This window comes from Schistocerca nitens, chromosome 5 (assembly GCF_023898315.1).
Source record: "Schistocerca nitens isolate TAMUIC-IGC-003100 chromosome 5, iqSchNite1.1, whole genome shotgun sequence".
NCBI lineage: Eukaryota > Metazoa > Arthropoda > Insecta > Orthoptera > Acrididae > Schistocerca > Schistocerca nitens.
Window position 1 is genome coordinate 453,059,434 of NC_064618.1, and position 21,266 is coordinate 453,080,699.

Genomic DNA, 21,266 nt, shown 5'->3' on the forward strand with positions numbered 1-21,266 from the left:
GGTGCTCCTCCGTGGAAATGAGCTTCAAATCTCGGTCCTCAGTTTATTTACATCGGGCGATAAGTGATAGATACATTGTTATACACTACAGTGGCCCGAATTTAAGACGTCCTTAATCTTGATTTGCGGGGGGTAAACGCGGGAGGGGGCGGGGCGACAGAGAATTTCAGTGCAGAAACATTTATGTCACAATGCCTATTTAAAAAAACCGTTCACATTATGCTTATTCACTGTCACATGTTGTTAAGTTGCAATGTAAATAAAATCACAGAAATATCGGATTATGAATCACACTCTGCTGACTGCTCTATTAACTTCACGACACGTATTTGCTTCACCACTATCAACAATTTCGTAACTCTCCTCCCAGACTACGTGGTTCTTGCCACCACCCACGGCACTGGACACGCAGCACTTACTAAGCTCTTTTCTAATAGAACCTGGTGAAATTGTGGGCACAAAAAGGGAACTCATTCACCCATTAGCCTGACTGATGGCTTTTTAATCTTGCCAGATGAAATTAGAGTAAGATCATCTTCTCAGAGCAAATCGGAATAGTGTTTTCGAAAACAGTCTTTAAACTTAATAAACGTAAACAGTGTCCGTAGTAGGCCGTAATCCGATGTTTATTTAATCATGCATTAGCTACTTTCTCTAATCGGTATTGTCAAACACATTTGTAACATGTGTATTTCATGTCATTTTCAAATCACTCTTAATTACATGTAAAAATTAGCCGTATTCCGTCATTTTACGAAAGGATCCACAATCCAGTGACACCTTTTAGTGTAGATCTTTTCGTGATATGACAGAATATGGCTACCTTTTACTTCTAATTAAGAGTGATTTCAAAATGACATGAAATACAGATGTTGAATATGTGCTCGACAATGACGCTTAGTCGAAATTAGCTGACCGCACGATTAAATAAACAACGCATTACAGCCTACATAGATCATGTTTACGTTTGTTAAGCATCCCCCCAAATAAAAAATTTCAAGTCTTTGAAGTGCTTGCTTACGGTATCACGTACCGGCAGTATTGAAGTAATACCACCAAGTATAACGAGGTGATGCATTTCATCTTATACAAAGGTAAATTCTACGAATACAACTGCGACAATAATCACCATTTCTAGGGAATTTCGCAAGTGGTAAATTTTAACTGAACTGTTTGGCGAGAGATGAAAGTACCACATACCATTTCGTCCGGTAATAAGAAACGAAATGTAACTTCAACTTCAAGACATTTCTTAGGTTTCGGTCCTCTGCAGGATTTTACTGATGATTGCAAGTTACCCTACAGAGCAACTTACTGCTAAACCGAATTCCGAAATTTCCTGATAGTTTTCTTTCAACTTTTTCGCTCATGGAAGAAGAAACTAAATTTTATCTTTAGTTATAGAAAACTCTGTGTATCCTACCGAATAAAATAATGGAACTGTGAGCACGACGGTTAGCTGTTAGAACATGTAAAACATGTAACCTCCAGACACTAGCAATTTTGTTGATTGTGGGCTCTCAGTGTACCATTATGACGGTCTTTGAAAAAAATATTTGTTCATTATTTATATCTGCAGCTATAGTCTCGGTCCTTAAAAATAGCCTATTTTCCGGCACGTATAAACTACACTACTCGCCATTGAAATTGCTACACCAAGAAGAAATGCAGATGGTAAACGGGTATTCATTGGACAAATATATTATACTAGAACTGACATGGGATTAAATTTTCGACGCGCGGGATTAGCCGAGCGGTCTAGGGCGCTGCAGTCATGGACTGTGCCGCTGGTCCCGGCGGAGATTCGAGTCCTCCCTCGGGCATGGGTGTATGTGTTTGTCCTTAGGATAATTTAGGTTAAGTAGTGTGTAAGCTTAGGGACTCATGACCTTAGCAGTTAAGTCCCATAAGATTTCACACACATTTGAACATTTGAAGATTACATTTTCCCGCAATTTGGGTACATAGATCCTGACAAATCAGTACCTAGAACAACCACATTTGGCCGTAATAAGGGCCTTGATACGACTGGGCATTGAGTCACACAGAGGTTGAATGGTGTGTACAGGTACAGCTGCCCATGCAGCTTTAACACGGTACCACAGTTCATCAAGAATAGTGATTGGCGAATTGTAACGAGCCAGTTACTCGGGCACCATTGACCAGACGTTTTCAATTGGTGAGAGATCTGGAAATTGTGCTGGCTAGGGCAGCAGTCGAACATTTTCTGTATCCAGAAAGGCCCGTACAGGACCTGCAACATGCGGTCGTGCATTATCCTACTGAAATGTAGGGTTTCGCAGGGATCGAATGAAGGGTAGAGCCACGGGACGCAGCAAATCTGAAATGTAACGTCCACTGTTCAAAGTGCCGTCAATGCGAACAAGAAGTGACCGAGACGTGTAACCAATGGCACCCCATACCATCACGCCAGGTGATACGCCAGTATGGCGATGATGAATACACGCTTCCAAGGTACATTCACCGCGATGTCGCTATCACACGGATGCGACCATCATGATGCTGTAAACAGAACCTGGATTCATCCGAAAAAATGACATTTTGCCATTCGTGCCCCCAGGTTCGTCATTGAGTACACCATCACAGGCGCTCCTGTGTGTGATGCAGTGTCAAGGGTAACCGGAGCCATCGTCTCTGAGCTGATAGTCCTGCTGCTGCAAACGTCGTCGAACTGTTCGTGCAGATGGTTGTTGTCTTGCAAACATCCCCATCTGTTGACCCAAGGATCGAGACGTGGCTGCACGATCCGTTGCAGCCATGCGGATTAGATGGCTGTCATCTCGACTGCTAGTGATACGAGGCCGTTTGGATCCAGCACGGCGTTCCGTATTACCCTCCTGAACCCACCGATTCCATATTCTGTTAACAGTCATTGAATCTCGTCCAACGCGAGCAGCAATGTCACGATACGATAAACCGCAATCGCGATAGGTTACAATCCGTCCTTTATCAAAGTCGGAAACGTGGTGGTACGTATTTCTCCTCCTTACACGAGGCATTACAACAACGTTTCACCAGGCAACGCCGGTAAACTGCTGTTTGTGTATGAGAAATCGGCTGGAAACTTTCTTCATGTCAGCACGTTGTAGGTGTCGCCACCGGCGCCAACCTTGTGTGAATGCTCTGAAGAGCTAATCATTTGCATATCACAGCATCTTCTTCCTGTCGGTTAAATTTCGCGTCTGTAGCACGTCATCTTCGTGGTGTAGCAATTTTAATGGCCAGTAGTGTATATCATTAAAGCATCCGGACATCTATTAGTAGACATTAATATAGATTGTATACATTCTTCCCTTTACGACAGCTTGAACTCACCTGGGGTCACTTTCAAGAGAAGTCTGAATGTCTGTGGACGAATGGCAGACTGTTCTTCCTTAAGAGCCGAAACCCGAGAAGTCGGTGATGTTGGACGCTGCTGTCTGGAGCGAAGTCGGGGTTGTAACTCAGACCAAAGATGTTCCATTGGGTTCAGGTCGGGATTCTGCGCAGGCCAGTCAATCTCAGGAATGTTACTGTCCACAAACGACTGACTCACAGATGCTGCTTGTGGTCTAGTGGCTAGCGTTGCTGCCGCTGGATCAAGGGGTCCCGGGTTCGAGTCCCAACCGGGTTGGGGATTTTTCACTGTCAGGGGACTGGGTGTTTGTGTTGTCCTTATCATTTCATCATCTCATCATCATCATCATCATTAGTGACAGTGGCTAGTTTGGATTGTGTACAAACTGGACGGTGTAAATATTGGGATTTTGTACGGGCGCTGATGACCACACAGTTGAGCGCCCCACAACCCAAACATCATCATCATCATCACATATGCTGCTTTATGACAGGGTGTAATGTCATGCTGATACATACAATCATCGTCTCCGAACTGTTCCTCTACTGTTCACAGTACACGGTGCTATAAAATGTATTCACATCCTTCCACTTTATACATTTTCTTAAGTTCAATAAGTGGATCACACCCTAACCTTGAAAAACATCCCCAAACCGTAACACAATCACCTCTGTACCTCACTAATGGTACTCTGCACGCAATGAAGGTTGTCTGGAGGGGCCTAGATCCTGAATGTATGTAGCATTTTTAATATTTTGGAAGACGATTGGCGACTTGAAAGTAGGCATAAAAATGTTCCACGTACGACCCTGTTAAACATCTGCGTAATACCGACTTTTAAATAATTTTCTTGAAAGGAAAATACCTAACTACTCCGTTTTTCTGAGAGCTTGAGAGGGGGGAGGAGGATGGAACTGGAGGCGCAGGCTGTAGCCTGATTCATCACTCAGTCCTTTCCAGTTATTCGTTGTTCAGTAGCGTTGCTCTGTACACCAGCTCAAGCGCTACTGAGCATTGACTACAGAAATATGTGGCTTATGAGGAGCTGCTTGACATTTGCAGCTCATTCCTTTTAACTTCCCATGCGCTGTAGTTGTGCTAGCTGGACTGCTGGTAGCAATTTGGAACTCGCGACATCTCCCACCGATTCGATTCGATTTTGCACAACGACCTCCTGTAATGCTCGACTGACCTTGTCCGTCATTCCATTCACCAACTGTGGACTTACTCAGCTGACAGCGAACGACTAGTCCAAGTTAGATGTCACTGAACTCTCCTTACTGACCCAGTTACTGCTTTTCTTGTAGACACATAAAACTGTGACCACTCACTTTTTTGAATAGTTATTTCTTATTCCATGAACCGGTTTTCGGACCTTTTCAGCTTCTTCAGATGGTTTTCTGCAAGTTACATCACTACTCCAAGCATATTCCTAGGTGCTGGCTTGTGACAGTACGGGCGGCTTTTACTTGTTAGTGTCCATGTGTCTGCTTCCGTTTTGATGCCCAGTTGGTACATCGCTTCGCACACTTTCGCTTCCACAGTTTAAATGCATACAGGTTGTAAAAAAGCTATTCACTCTGCGCGCGCTTGGCTCAGCGATATCACTGTCAACATAGAAACAGAATCTTTTGATTCTACACAGTACTAAATTCCCTGACCTGCCAGAGTTTCTGCTACGAAGTTTTCAGAACATTTGTTTCAATAGTTGTTTCATAATCTTATTTTAGTTTATAAATAGTGAATACTGTCAAAATTACATTCATGTTCAGAAAAAACAGAACATCTTGAGCGACTACAGATAGGACATCTATATAAACGGGACGTGTACATTAGTATGTCCTGCAGAAATGATTAGCATTCCAACCATGTCGGCCCGCGGTTTCTCGGTCAACATCGATATCGTGGCACAACACCACCCACCGCTGCTGCTCTCGTTGTCGCTATAAACCGAACGCAATGGATCAGTGCACTTGAGCAGACGTGCTAGATGCCTCACAGGACTATGCGTGAACCGTACCGTCAATTTAGTAAGTTTGAAAGAGGACGCATTATTGGCGTGAGAGAATGTGATGCATCCATCCGAGAAATTGTTGCTCGTGTGGGACGAAGTGCTTCGGCAGTGCAACGGGTGTGCACAGAATGGTTCACGAAAGGCTGTAGAACACGACGTGATGGGTCAGGTCGCACCACCCAGGCCATCCCCCGAGAAGAACGACACCTCATCCGAATATCATTTAAGGACAGATCTACGTTCTCCTTGGCTCTGGCACCACAGTGGAACAGTATAACAGGTCGTACATTATCAGGGGCGACAGTCGTCCGTCGTTGATTATGGCATGGGTTGCGTGCGTGTCGTCCACTTCTCCGTCTAGTTTTGACGAATATGCAGAAACATGCTAGACGGCATGGAACGACGTCACTGAGGACAGGAATGGCGTCAGATAGTATTTTCGGACGAATCGAGTTTCTGCTTGTTTGATAATGATGACCGCGTTTTGGTTCGTCGCAAACAGAGGAGCGGCATCACAATGACTGGATTCGCACAGAACATGCAGCACCAATTCAACCACAAATAACAGTAGCTGCGTGTCCAGGCCACTGTGACCATTGTGACCTACGTCAATGACATCCTCCGACCCGTAGCCGTACCCTTCCTGCACAACACCCCAGACGACATTTTTCAGCAACACAATGCACGACCACATGTTTGCTGCACGAACGCGTGCCTTTTGGTGTCACAGGATGTCAGCCTTTTGCCCTGAGCCGTCAGATCACCAGACTTGTCACCAATCGAAAATATGTGGGACATGGTGAATAGACAGGTGCAGTGCTGTGACCCAATGCCAATCACCACAGATGAACTTCGGAACCAGATGAATGTAGCATGGATGGCTATACCACAGGACCATTCGCGCATATACGCCTCGAAAACATCACGCATGGAACAAGTTATCAGGGCCCATGGCGGACCCTGTGGCTACTAAGCAGCAGGACATATGCTGAACCGAGGTGACTGAGGTGCTAGCCATTTCTGTAGAACATACTAATGTACTTGTCCTGTGAATATGAACGTCCTATCTCTAGTCGTTCAAGGTGTCCTGTTTTTTATGAACGTGAGTGTAATAGATTATATACATACATAAGAAATTACTTCAAAATTGCGGAATTAATTATACTTAATGGGTAATTACGTAGTTCATGCGCAATTTTTACCACCAATAGTGGCATGGTTGAGGAAACGATGTCAGATTTCTTAAACAGGGCGCGCAGAAAAGAAAGAAATTTTGTTACAACATGGAGGCCACTAAATACTAGAATATTTGACAAATACAATCAGATAACTGTAGTTCAACAAGCAGATAAGATACAGATGACTGTTAAATGCGCAGTACGCAAAGAAGGCAGTATGAGAGTGCCAGCATAAGAAAGTACTCTTTACTATGGAGTTAGGCTGATTCACATTACTTTCAGACGCCAGCACATTCTGAACTGATCTTCTAAAGGTGCAGATAACGGTCGTCTGCTAACGAGCAGCAACAGCTTTGGTAGGTCGCGGAGGTATGCCGGCTGGGCTTCGAGTGAGTCTTCGAGGTACGACGGGTAGTCATACAGTTGCAATTATCACTTCAATAAAGACATGAAATCAGTCATATAATGTAGACTTCCATGGTCGGTTTTAACTCCATTTACAACTTTCATCCTGACATACCGAAGTCGATGTGTAAAACTTTCCCTTAATGTTTCATCTCTGGCTGCAGGAGACATTCTCGGAGATAAAGCGGGCTGCCAGCCCGGATGTTTTAAGTGTACAGCTACATGTCTATAGTTCTGTTACGCATTGCGATCCCCTTGTCTCTGCGCCATAGCACTCCTCTAGAAGATCCAAAAGAAATGGCGCAAACCATTAATAACTTGGAGTAATTGGGGGTAATTTTTTTTCTACAGCGGTGAAAATATTGCAGCTGTGCCAGGCCAATCCAGACGGCTAAAGACGTCACCTGCAGTGGCCTGAAACAGGTGCAACATTTCCGCTACCACCTTGGTTCGACGAACTTTTCGAACGGGTGCGAGGTAGTCACGCAGGCGGCGACCTTTGTCGCATTCAAAATGTCGCGCAAGGTTAAAAACGGACCCATGACTGATTTTCACTTTTTTTCACTATCGCCTCAGTTCTGATATATCAATCTTGTTTCAGGAAAAAATTAATTGCAGACGAGTGATACCATAAGGTAAAGGAATAGAATAAATGGTCTCGGGGGCAAAGTAGGCAGGGGTCATTTTACGAGACCTGGGCACGATGTCTCCATCGCCAAACAGGAACATATGGAAGGGGTAATTGGCCACAGGAGTATTCATTTATTTGCTGACAAATAATAATCCCCCTTTTTCATGACTTGTCTCTGAAAAAAGAAACATGAAGCTACATTTCTATAACACGCACAAGCGGCGCCGATACTCCACGGACGCCGCCGCTCCATTTCCATGGCATGTCTTCTCGTAGTGTCGTGCAGGTGCTGTTATCTGTTCATCTCCTTGTGTGAATGTATCAAATATAGGAGATGCGCTTTAGCTCAGGTGCCTTTTGTAGGACAATTTTAATTTGTTTCCTGGCTTATTAGAGCACAAGTGTCCTATGTCAAACCGTTCTCTCGACTTGTCCTACACCACTGTGGTATGTCGTAACCAATTGTTTCCAACACCAAGCTGATACTTCTTGCACTGATCACAGAATCACGAACTAACACTTGCCTTCAACCTTATTGGTTCTCTCCTTTTATACCGCCCTTGTGATTCGAAGGAATCATTTCCCTCTCGCTTTCACCTGAGTCCGACAGTGGGGTACGACAGGGATCTCCCAAACCCTACGTGTAAATAGTGAGGCGAAACAACGTTCATCCATTAGGTAATGCACGTAGGTGAGTGAAAACTTATGAATATTTAGATTTTGCGCTAGAAGAGTTACTTCGATATACGACAGAACTTGCATTTTCGTTGGAAAGAGCAAGGAATGTAGATGGTACACTTACCAGAAGAAGATGCATAGTTTCAGACGAGTGTGGATACATGTGCAGCTGTTCCTCCCAGCGGTTGGGGCAGGGCACCCGAGGCGCGGAGCTCCTTGGTGGGCTCATGCATATGCAGCACTGGGCGCGGTCGATGCCTAATGACTGACTGCCTTAAGGGCCGTGGGAGCGCCAGGTGCGCGCCTGCAAACACGCCACCCGCGCCGCAAACGCGTCCCACGCCTGCCCGCCTGTCTTTCGCCGTTCTGCAAACCCAGCCGTGTGCAATGTAGCGCCACCTTCCCAACTTCCTCTCCTTCAAAAATGGTTCAAATGGCTCTGAGCACTATGGGACTCAACTGCTGATGTCATTAGTCCCCTAGAACTTAGAACTAGTTAAACCTAACTAACCTAAGGACATCACAAACATCCATGCCCGAGGCAGGATTCGAACCTGCGACCGTAGCGGTCTTGCGGTTCCAGACTGCAGCGCCTTTAACCGCACGGCCACTTCGGCCGGCCCTCTCCTTCATTCACTGGACACTCTTCTAAGAAGTATATGGTCAAGACTCAAAGTAACTATGTACATGTGCACAGTATTGGCAGATGTGTGAGTTAGAGCTATAATTCTTTGTGACAGGCAGATTGGTCACCAGACTGCATTAGTATTGTTCCTATTCAGTGTCGTTACCAGAGTTGGAAGGGCATATAAGGAGTGTGAAAAAAGTCAGATGCTAAGTGGTCACTGTGAAGGACATGGAGATGCTACTTCCTCTTGTGGGACAGCGTTACCAGCACCCATTTGACTGGATGGTCGAATCGCGGAATATCCAGGTTTGTGGGGCATTTGTATGTGACAGTGGCCTGCTGGTGAACTGCATGGAAACTTGAGGGTAGTTGTACTTGTGGTCAAGGCTCTGGTCAGAAACGTCTGACCACCACAAAAGAGGTGTGCCACATTGTGCATATAGCTCATCGTAACCCCTTCATTTCTGCACCTGCCATCCGAGAATAAGTAACGGACTCCCTGCGACATTCTGCGATATTCTGGACCATTGGTCAGGGTCTAGCTACAACAGTATTAGGAAAGTACCGTCCCATGCGTAGGCCACTGTCAACACAACACAAACGGCTGCGCTTGGAATGGTGCCAAGTCTAGGAAGTATGGACACCTGATGAACTGCCTCGCATTCTGTTAAGCGTTGAATCAGGGTTCTGCACTACCCGAATGATCATTGTTGGCGAGTGTGGTGACGACGTTGGGAGAGATTCTATTCCCTCGATATTCTGGAGGAGCACAGCGATGTTATTCATGGCGTCATGGTGTGGTTCGAAATTAGTTATGATGTCAGTTCGTGGCTGGCAGTGACTGAGGGAACTCTGACAGCACGATAGAACGACTTGGTCATCCGGCATCTTCATGTGTTGCCTCTCATGTGACTGTACCATGGTACCATTTTTCAACAAGATAATGCTCATTTCCACATGGCACGAGTATCTATGTACTGTCTATGTAATGGTGAAGAACTGCCACGGACAGTAAGATCGCCATATGTTCCTAAGTAGCAGCTCGGACGTTATCTGTCCTTATGCAGGATACACATCGTCGAAACAGCCCTTAACCGCCCGACGGTACCGAACCGCTGCCGTGTCGTCCGCAGCCCCTAGGGTTCACCAGATGCGGATGGACATGTGGTCAGCACACCGCTCTCCCGGCCGTTGTCAGTTTTCGTGACCAGTGACGCTACCTCTGTCAAGTAGCTCCTCATTTGACCTCATAAGGCCTGAGTGTACCCCTCTTGCCAGAAGCACTCAGTAGACCCGGACGATGACCCATCCAAATTCTAGCCAAGCCCGACAGCTCTTAACTTCGGTGATCTGACGGAAACCGGCGTTACCACTGCGGCAGGGCCGTTGGCCAGTATCCAGGATATCATTGGACCAATACGATAGCTGAGAGCCACTTTGCCTCAGGAAAGGATTCAACGGTTTTATGACACCGTTCTCAGCCAAATCAGTGCACGCATCCAGCCCAGATTGGCGCAACGTACACTGACAAGCATGCTCATGCCGTCATATCCTTTGAAAATTTGACTCGAATTTGTAATCACTGAAATAACATCACCCACTCTCCAGACTGTGAAGTTCCTCCTCCCATTCTAAGTGTTCCACATTTTTCGTCGGGCAGTCCATTTCTCAGCCCAGTGCTTGCAATAATACTTCCAGAGTGCAATAACAAGCACACGAGGCAGAAAAAACTTAGTTATCTCCAGGAGATGTCACGGTAATATCGTGTCACACCGTCTGTAGCCTTGAGAATGGCCTCAATTCGGGGAATAATAGAATTCACACGTTTCTTCACGTATGGTATATCCAATTAAAGTCTTTCATTAATAATTATATGCAGTAGAGCTACGTAATTGCGGAAATGTTAATTAGTACGTTTCACTGCTGCTCGAAACAATCGCACACATTTTCTATCGGATGAAGACTGCGTAATTTAGCGGGTCATTTGAGAGGTGCCTGAGTGTTCGTCAAACCACTGTGAGCGCGGCTCTTGTAGTCGGGGAAGACGGGAGTGTTCACAGCGTACTCATCATGAAAGTGTAGAAAAAAGAGCAACCTTAATGAGTGGGCCCAAATAATAGTGCGAAAAACACTTCCAAAAACTTAAAGAACGACTTCCGGCCAGAACTACGTCCTAAATACTCTTCAATAGGGCGTAGGTGCAGTCGGCGCCTTGAATCGTTTCAAAAGAGGAAAAATCGAGACTCACCGGACCACACTACACGCCCCTAGTCAGTTACTGTCCAGCTTCTGTGTCGTTTGGCATTCTGAAGACGTGCAGCTCTATGTGCCTCTATAAACGCCTTTTACGGTGTACGCGACCCAGTGTCCTCTGCACGCAGTTGCCTTACCTGTCATCGCTCGCAAACTAGTTGAGATGGATCTGCATTCACCATAGCGGCAGTTCTTATAATGTTATAACTCGATTGTCTTTTACTAGATACGACACTCGACTCTGGTCCCTGTCGGCTGGGTTAATTTTACGACCACTGTTGTATAGCTCTTGCTGACACACCAACAAACCGGACAACTTGATTCACAGTGTAGTCATGCGTACATTCAAGCACGATAGCTCCATCCTGCGTATCTGTTAGTCAACCCATTTCACTGCGCTGATTCTATGCAACCGGTTGCCCAGTGATCACCCCTCCCGCCATGGTGTACGTCAGTGGTGACGGGTCACGTGGTCTCCTGTTATCAGTTAAACAATCTGCAGCTCTCCTTTAAGGGGGTAACCAATATTCTGTGCGGTGTCCTTGTGTCAAAGGCTATCAGAAGTACGTTAGCGCCGACGAAGAAAGCTTTCTTCGATAAAAATACTTTACTGGTATCAGGAATCGATGTGGAAATGAGGGAGAAGTTCTTGAAGATGTACGTCTGGAGCACAGCATAGTATGGAGGTTGTTGTGTAACAAGCAACAGGTATGCAACAAATACCGTGAAAGACCGTCTTCACACAGGTACAAACACTTGCCTGGCGTCTCTGTTCCATGCAGCAGCCTCCAGGACCTCTTCCTGCTTCGGAACGTCGTGTACATCCGCCGATAGTGTAAATAGTCAATAAGGAACGCTGTCAATCATGGAGTACTTCGCTTACACCTTGTACGAACGGGCATGAATATTCTTCTGCCGACAGGCTCGAAACATAACACACCACCGACTCTCACAAAGTTCCGTACAACCGTTACCTTCTGTGCCTGCAGTTAGCCAATCAGTACTCTAAAAACTACCTTCCAACGTTCAGTCACTATCTACAGAGAACTACGAGGGCCGTTCAATAAGTAATGCAGCACTTCTTTTTTGTCGACCAGTTTCGATTGAAAAAATGCGGAATTTGTTGTGGGACATCGTGGAATATTCAAGCTTCAGCTCCTGTAGCTTCATAAAGATCCGACAGGTGGTGACGTTATACGCAGCCTTCAGAATGGCGCCTGTAGCGGAGATGCGTTTCAAGCAGAGAACTGTCATTGAGTTTCTTTTGGCAGAAAACCAGAGCACCGCCGATAGTCACAGACGCTTGCAAAATGTCTACGGAGACCTGTCACGGAACAAAGGCATGACGAGTCGCTGGGCGATGCGTCTGTCATCACCACAAGGCCACGCAAACCTGTCCAATCTCCCGTGTGTTGGCTGGCCCCACACGTCTATGACTCCTGCAATGTTGAAACGTGCGGACACTCTCATTCGAGGTGATCGATGCAACACAATCAAACACCTCGCTGCTCAACCGGATATCTCTGTTGCTAGTGCCGACACACTCGTCCACGAGTGCCCACTGGGTTCTTCGCCTCCCGACTTCCATCTGCATGGTCCGATGAAGGAAACACTGCGGGAAGCAGTACGTCGATGAGGGAAAGGTTATTGATGCAGCAAAACGTTGGATCCGACGTCGACCAATAGAGTGGCACTATGTGGGTATACAGGCCCTGTCAGTAAGGTGGCCGAAGGCCGTCGCGTTGAACGGAGTTGAAAAATAGGGTTTCGTGGCCAAAAGAGTGGGGAATAATATGGTATATTGGCATCCTGAATAAAAGCAATCTGCTTTCAGAAAAAATGTATTCCATTACTTATGGAAACCCTCATCGTACACCCAGTAAAAGGCGTCTGTGAACATTACTATCAGTGATATTTAAACGTCATAGACTGCCAAGAGACAGCAAATTCACTGTATTAGGTTTACGACACCAAGTGCTACCTATCAAATTGTACCATAGTTAAGTGCCATTTCGTAACATCCTCTTAATAAATGTTATTTGTTATTTCTTACTGTGTTGCCATATCTTTGTGGCAGTGCACCCCTGCCAGACAAAAGTTTAATAATCATAGTGTGCAAAGACCACCGCTAAGGAACGTTAGTATGGAAACATTTTTCTGCTACCGTGGATGTTGGGGCTGAATTAAGAGCAGCATTCAATTACTGCATTCACAAGAGAAGTGAAACTGAGAACTTCGGAAATCAATAAAACGAAGCATTTGAAATGTGGTACACTCTTAGAATGTGAGAAAATTAAGCAAAGAGGTGAAAATGAGTAAATAAGCGAGGATACACTTCGACGGAAACCATTTACCAGAAGAAGGCACACGTTAGCAAGACGTCTGCTTCAGCATTCAGGAATAGTTAACCTGCTGCTGGTAGGAGCAGGAAAACGGAGAAATAATAGAGACAGATCAGGGCAAGAGTTACATAAAAAAGATTAGCACGAAATAGGTAAAGCGGGGTACAGCACGAAATCAGTCGAAAGATTAATGACTAAGAAAAGTGGAATAACTGTGTAAAGCAGTAAAGAATGTACTGATTGTACACTGTGAAATTTAGAACTTTCCCGGTATGTAGATTGTTGCGTGAAATTTCTGGCGATCTCCCCAATGCCTACAACTTGCCACCACGACATTTCTGCGTGGTCATCTCCAGATGAGTATTGACGAAAACACACTGTGCTCCCCTAACGCCACCAGCGAAAAAAGCTTGTGACCCATGTGTCAAACTTCTGGTCCTCCGGCATCAAAGAATCAGCGGAAATATGATTGACTGAAACCGTTATAAATGGGACGGCGGCTTCCAGCTAGATTCTGCATAGCGTCCTGTCATAGAGAAAGTTCGTGCTCAGTCGACGCCGTTCTGCGATTTTGCTGCTTGGAGATCGGTTTGATGTCAATGAGGCGAGCTTTCAGCACGGAGGTCGCGTGGTGCAGTTCAGTCTTGCAGCGGAAGCGCATGCGCTTGTGCAGAGCATGTGCAGTGACAACTGGGTAGTTAGGCATGTACCGGTGGCAATAGGCGATCTCTGCGCATTTCCGCTAGTATTCACCTGAAGATGACGAGAAGACACTGTGCCGAGGTATCATGGCAGCAGCTTACAGATATCCTAACGTTTCATGGAACAGATTCTGTTGTGCATGAATTTCGTGTTTCCTGCAGCTATTTGCTTTATGACTTCTTACACTTTTGGCCGTGTCACCTGAGAGCTTTCGCATCACTGCAGCGGTTAGGTTAGGTTAGGTTAGGTTAGTCATTCATTCGGTAATTCCTGCAAATTTATACTGTGTACTACGTGCAGTTAACCGTTGGGATTGTGTTGCTGATGGAAAAAGCTAGATTTAAATATGTACAAAAATAAAATATAGTGCTGTTTTTTGGTTACTTACATGTCATATAATCTAGGAAGGTGGGAACATAGGACTTTAACAGCACACATTACATACCAGCATGGAATGAAAATACTGATTTTCTAAACTCTGCCTCTATGCCACAGTTATTTTATGATGTAACATTCATCAATAATAAACTGAAAACATTAAATAATGACTTAGCAATTCATTGCTGATACGTAAAAGGTCCTTTTAAATTATCATGCTGACAGCCTTCTTGATTTTGTGACGATAAGAAGAACAGAACCAACCGACACGTATTTAGCACAACTACAAAAATGACTCTGAGCACTATGGGACTTAACATCTGAGGTCATCAGTCCCCTAGAACTTAGAACTACTTAAACCTAACTTGGCCGGCTGCGGTGGTCTAGCGGTTCTGGCGCTGCAGTCCGGAACCGCGGGACTGCTACGGTCGCAGGTTCGAATCCTGCCTCGGGCATGGGTGTGTGTGATGTCCTTAGGTTAGTTAGGTTTAAGTAGTTCTAAGTTCTAGGGGACTTATGACCTAAGATGTTGAGTCCCATAGTGCTCAGAGCCATTTGAACCATTTGAAACCTAACTAAGGACATCACACACATCCATGCCCGAGGCAGGATTCGAACCTGCGACCGTAGCGGTCGCGCGGTTCCAGACTAAAGCACAACTACAATTATCCCTAGAATTTTTTTATTGACTACTTTTTGCAACTGATACAGTTTCCAATCAGAACTTGTCAGAATATCAGTCTAGTGCAAAGAGTGGGAAGTACACTGCGCAACAGAAAAAAAGAATCACTTGTTCGAAGCCCCGTGATTGTCTCCAACTGAGACATTTAAGTTTGAAATTTGGCTCAAAGGTCCGTACAGCCTTCCCATCTAAATATACGAATGCGTGTCGCACTGTGACGTCACCCTCGGCCTCGACGACGCTTCAAACAACAGGGTGTCCACACATGCGGAAAAAAGGTCACAGCTCAGAAGTTCATGTAAAGCATATGGTGGACATTGGCACCACATTTCACCACAATTCTGCCCACTGCCACCGTGGACGTGTCACGGGATGGGAAGGTCGTCACACTCCATCCTACCCACATTTCACCCTTCTTTTGACGCCTCTGTGATGGAGGTTAGAGCAGCTACGCTCGTCATTGGAATCACGCCCTCTTGTTGTGACTGACCGAGGAAGACATTCCAGATACATCGCCGCTCGCAATCGGCACAAAATGCCGCGTGGGGTGGCGTAAAGGGCGTCAAAGGAACCACCCTTTCCCTGGGGCATTGATCCTTCACAATTCACAGTCTAAAACGACAGTTTACAGTGAGCAGCAGGAAGACGTTCTTGACAGTCTTTGACACTGCTGACATCTAGAGGCGTTTCAACTCTTATCTAAGGATACTATAGAGCTGCATGCATATCGAACATTATCGCACCCGTTTGCAACACAGCGCGACCACAATTTTTGCTCCTATATACAGGTTGGAACCACCAGGGACCGTGCAAAACCATTCGACGAAATATGAACGTGATCCAAGCAGAAAGGGATGCCGATACTTTTTCTGCGTTCCTATATGGGGACATGCGCCATTGACACAGGCTTGAGCAGGACACCAAAGGGACCCCTGAAACCCCCCACTTATGCAAAATCCTCTTTGATTGCCGCTCGCCTGTAATGAGAATTTTAAAGATATACCCGTGATGAAGTCCTAAGCCCTTGCAAACCGGCGATCCCTTCGGCACCCTCCGATTCCAGACGGCTTACTATCAGGCGCAAGAGCAACAGTGGAGCAGCGAAAGAGCAGCAACGTACCCTACCCGCAGACGCCTGGGGCTCTCGTCATGGATTCTGTATGTACAGGTACATGTTTAAGGTGCTCAAAAAAGGCGGATGGGTGGCACCGAGGATTTTGCCGAACTGGAAAGTCTGAGAAAGTCCGTTTTCCGTTTTTTTCACGCTTGTGTCAATGTCATCACTCGCCTCTCGCCCCCCCCCCCCCTCGCCGTGATTACGCCCCAGGAGGACGCGAGATACAGCGATGGAGAAAATAAGCACCATTTACTGCATCATATTACTTCAAATTTCGTCGAATGTTTCTGAACGAGAGCAAAAATTACAGAGGCGCTGCGCTCCAAAGCGGTCAGATCACGTTTAATGGGATGCAGCCTGAGAATGTCCTCAGAGAAGCCCTGAAACGTCCGAGCGTGTCAAAAGTGTCAAAGCTTGTCAAGAACGTCTCCCTATTGCTTGTTGCACCGCGAAATGTCCTTTCCGACCGCAAAACCTGTAGGACCAAGGCCTCAGGGAAAGCGTTGGTTTAATTGATGTACTTTATGCCACCCTCAGAGGCCTTTCCGTGTTGATTCCCAGTGGCGGTGTGTCTGGAATGGTTTTCTCGGCCACTCATAAGAAAACCCCGTGATTCAAAGCTGTCCCTGCGGTTCTAACCTCCGTCGCAGAGGCGTCAAAAGAAGGGCGTTACAGGGGGTGTGACGACCTTTCTATCGTGCGACACGACCACGATGGTGGTGGACAGACTTGTGGTGAAATTTGGTGCCGATGTGGCATCATTAGTCCACCTTACACGTCACATGAACTTCTGAGTTACGGCTTTTAGTTTCGCACGTGTGGACACCTTACTGCTAAAAGCTTCGTCGAGCCTGTGTGTGATGTCTCAGGGCGCAATACTTTCGTACCTTTACAGAGGAATGGTATACCCACGTTTGAGCCAAATTTCAAACCTAAACGTCGTAGTTTCGAAAAGCCATCCTTTAATTCCGTTGCATAGTGTAGTTCGAAATATGGAGAAATGTAAATTGTTCATTACATTAACAGTAAAAATATTGTAGCATCTGGCTGTGTGGGTAGTGAATTACATTCAGAATCAAATAACTTGTATAAATTGCAGAGCGTAATAACGTCTAGAGCGATGAACTGTTATGACCTGCCGACCAGTGTAGCCGAGCGGTTCTAGGCGCTTCAGTCTGGAACCGCGCGACCGCTACGGTCGCAGGTTCGAATCCTGCCTCGGGCATGGATGTGTTTGATGTCCTTAGGTTAGTTAGGTTTAAGTAGTTGTGAGTTCTAGGGGACTGATGACCTCAGATGTTAAGTCCCATAGTGCTCAGAGCCTTTTTTTGTTATGACCTAATTATCCGAGATATAGATAAAGCAGATGCCAGCCTTAGATTTTTTGCTACGAAGCTGAGAATTGCTGTATTCTGCTGAACTTTCTGGGATCACATGACATTCGGCTAATAGTAAAGAAAATCAGGATTACACAAAGAACGGCAGTGTAAAGGATCACATGTTACTTTCTGAGACAGAAATAGAAATGCCGCATCGAACTTAACTGGCAGGTACTAGAAGAAGAAACTGTAAGATAATGCAAGGACTGACTTTTAGGCAGTAAAATACTGCTCTCTAATGTATCGAGTTCATCACTACCATTAATTTTTTTCAGCGAAAATTTTAAAATTTGTGGTGAATCACATTGTTTTTACATCGCAACAGCCGATTCTCACCACTTAGTCTTTCATTTTAGTTCATTTCAAGAATAGTTTTTTTTAATTTCATGAGTAATATCAATGTACTCGTACTTTCAAGAGCTTCCGAATGCCATTAAAAATTACATCGCTTCACTGAAAAATAAAATGTATCTGTTTCAGTACCTCAGTTGTACGAGTTCTCTGCCCTCCATACTGGGGCGAGATACCTCGCCAATTCTGTTTGTAGGCTCTTTTATTTCACTAACACATTAAACAATGAAGTATTGCTAAGGAATACATACTTCTGAAAAGATAAGGACAATTTTAGTGTCGTTTTTATTTCACTACGCGAGGTTTGGCACGGGCGAACTGTATTTTTCCGGCACGCGGGACGTAAGTGGGCACCGGTCGTACGTCCAGGGTGGCTCTGCTACGTCGGAAATTTGAATTTATATACGTATACATACTTACTTACTTACTCATTGGTCATACCGGACTCGAGAGTGCATTACCGCAGCAACGTATTTTCGCCATCTGTCCCTGTCTTGGGCTATTTCCTTCCATTCAGCTTCAATATATACATATACGTACACATATGGTTGTATTTTATTTTATTTACTGCTTTTGTTGGGGAGGAGGTGGATTTATTCGAAATATGTTCAGGATTACAAATAACAACGTACTTTTATTGAATAAGTGAGCATGAACACAAAATACACATTGGTATCTTCCTACGAAATGAATGCCAGGATTTGCTACTGCTACAACTAAACTAATGCTAGGCTTTGATTTATTAAATTTTTACTGAATATGTGATCGTGTAAATATTTATGACTAAGTAGGATTATTATACACATAGTGTATCTACACGCTGATGAGCCAAAGCACCATGACCATCTGCGTAATAAGAGTGTTGGTCTACCAATGGAACGCTCTACCGCAGCAATTCTGTGTAGCACGGACACAATAACTCCCTGTTAGGCCGCCGGAGGTATGTTGCACCACCTCTCTATGCACAGGTTTGCAATTTGCATAAGTTACCTGTCGGTAGTTTGAGGGTGCGGAGATGGAGCGCGGTAGGGTCCCAATGTGTTTCACCGGGTTCAGGTAAGGCGAATTTGGAGCTCAGCTACGTGACTTCACTAACATGCTTCTCAAACCACTATAGTTCGATTTTTGAACAACATGGTTGTGGAGAGAAGCAGCGATTAGTATGATTAATCAATAATTCAAAAACAGTCTTAATCGCATTTATTATTATTATTATTATTATAGCGCCAACCGGTTTCACCCCGACGTAGGGGCCATCTTCTGGGCGTTTACACCATTGGTCGACTGCTGGTGGTGTCACTCCTGTCTACATAACGGCAGGAAACTAATAAATGCGATTAAGACTGTCTTTGAATTATTGATTATTCACTATAGTTCGATACTGTCCTGTTGGAAGATGCCAGCGCCGTCGGGGAAGACATTACGCATGAAGAGATACAGCTGGTATGCAATAATGCTCACACAGTCCACAGCTATCATGGTGCCTTCGACAACTACCAAAGGTCCTATGTAAGACCGGGTGAATCTCCCGCTTAGCATAATACAGCCCGCACAGGCCTGCATCTGTGGCACAGTGCATGCTGTGAGCAGCATATGATGACGGTCTGACGGATAAGTCCTATCCGGACACCACCATCGATCTGATGTGACAAGAAATGTGACTCATCTGACCAGACTACACGTTTTCATTGATCCTCTGCCTAATCTAGATGATCCTGTGCCCACTGCAATCATACGAGGGGCGTTCAACAGACAATAAGTAATGCAACACATTTTTTATCGACCAATTTCAGTTGAAAAAATGCAGAATTCGGTTCCATTGAGATACGAAGCAACAATATTCTCTAAATATTGAGATCAGGAATACTTTTGCCTCTGACTGCTACGATGATTTTCAATTTCCTTTTATTGTGGCATGATCATTTTCGTGGTTGTCAGCCCCATTCACGGATGTATCTGGTATTTATGCATCTAGTCGATATGAAGTATATTTTTCCTTTTTCCTAGGTCACAGCTGTTATTGGGGGACGGTGATGAAAAGTTGTCATGCTACGAAAACCATCCCATTAGTAGTACATATACCGGGTGCATCTGAGGATGGGGTTGGTGGACTCCGAGAATAGGGCTGTTAGCCCTGAAATCGATGATGAGCCACTAAAAAGCAACTGAAGATCATTTCTGCAGTTGAGACAAATTTATTTCTAATCTCAACTTATCATAGGATTCCGTTCCCGCATACCATCACGATGCAAGTTTTAAATATATTCTCTTAATATTCTTCATTTGTGGGGCCATATTGTCCGTAATTGCTTTAAAATTATTGAGGGTATTTTAATTCCTTCTTTACAAGTAGAATAAAACGCGTGTTTTGTCACCAAACGCATTTCGTTTTACTGAAGTAAAGCGTCATCCCTGGCGGTATTTTATGCCTGGTCTTTCGGTCATAGCTGGAGACGCCATCTGCTTGAACGTTTTCGGACTATTTTTTCGTTTGGCACCGTTGAGTCTGGCCTAATACCACACACTTCTCAGAACTACGCATTTTTTTATGTTAAGCGCTACACAATGAATTACTATGATTGGTAATACTACCCTGGCGTTTGCTAAAAAAACACGCACTTTTTGTAGTTGGAAAGACGGGATTAAAACGCCCTCTCTAAAAATGTTTTGAAGACGTTGCCTTCAGCGAAAACTAGTTCCTTGTATTATTTTGTTTTATTTTATTTTTGCGCTAACGCTTGTTTCGATGAAGTTAAAGAATCAGCAGTTGCTTTGTTTTTATTTTACTTAATAGCATCTTTTTTAACTCCGCTGTGTGTCTACTGCAGTACAGCTGATGTTTCAGTACACAGAGTGAACATTAATAGAAACGACCAACCTCCAGGGACGGACTTCTGAGTGGACATAAAGGGAAAAAGGTCTATGAACATGTGTCCGGAAATGCATCCGGTAGATGGCGCTGACGAATGACAGTTCCTCTGACCAACTGTCGTGTATTCCTTATGTGTTGCAGGCTGTGTGATTGAAGCAGAGTACTGTAAGCAGCAGAGTGGTCCGATACTCATATGGGGAACAAGCCGAGATGGTGTCTGTGTGCGGCCAAGGAGATGGAAATGGCCGAGAGGCTATACCAAAACAATTACCTTCACGAACATAAAACACATCACAGA

At 45.0% G+C, this 21,266-nt stretch overlaps 1 long non-coding RNA gene across 1 annotated transcript in view; it reads left to right on the top strand.

Moving 5' to 3' along the window:
* LOC126260127 (uncharacterized) overlaps positions 1-21,266 on the top strand; it is a 674,168-nt gene that overhangs the window by 245,690 nt on the left and 407,212 nt on the right. The gene's annotated exons all lie outside the window — the stretch shown is intronic.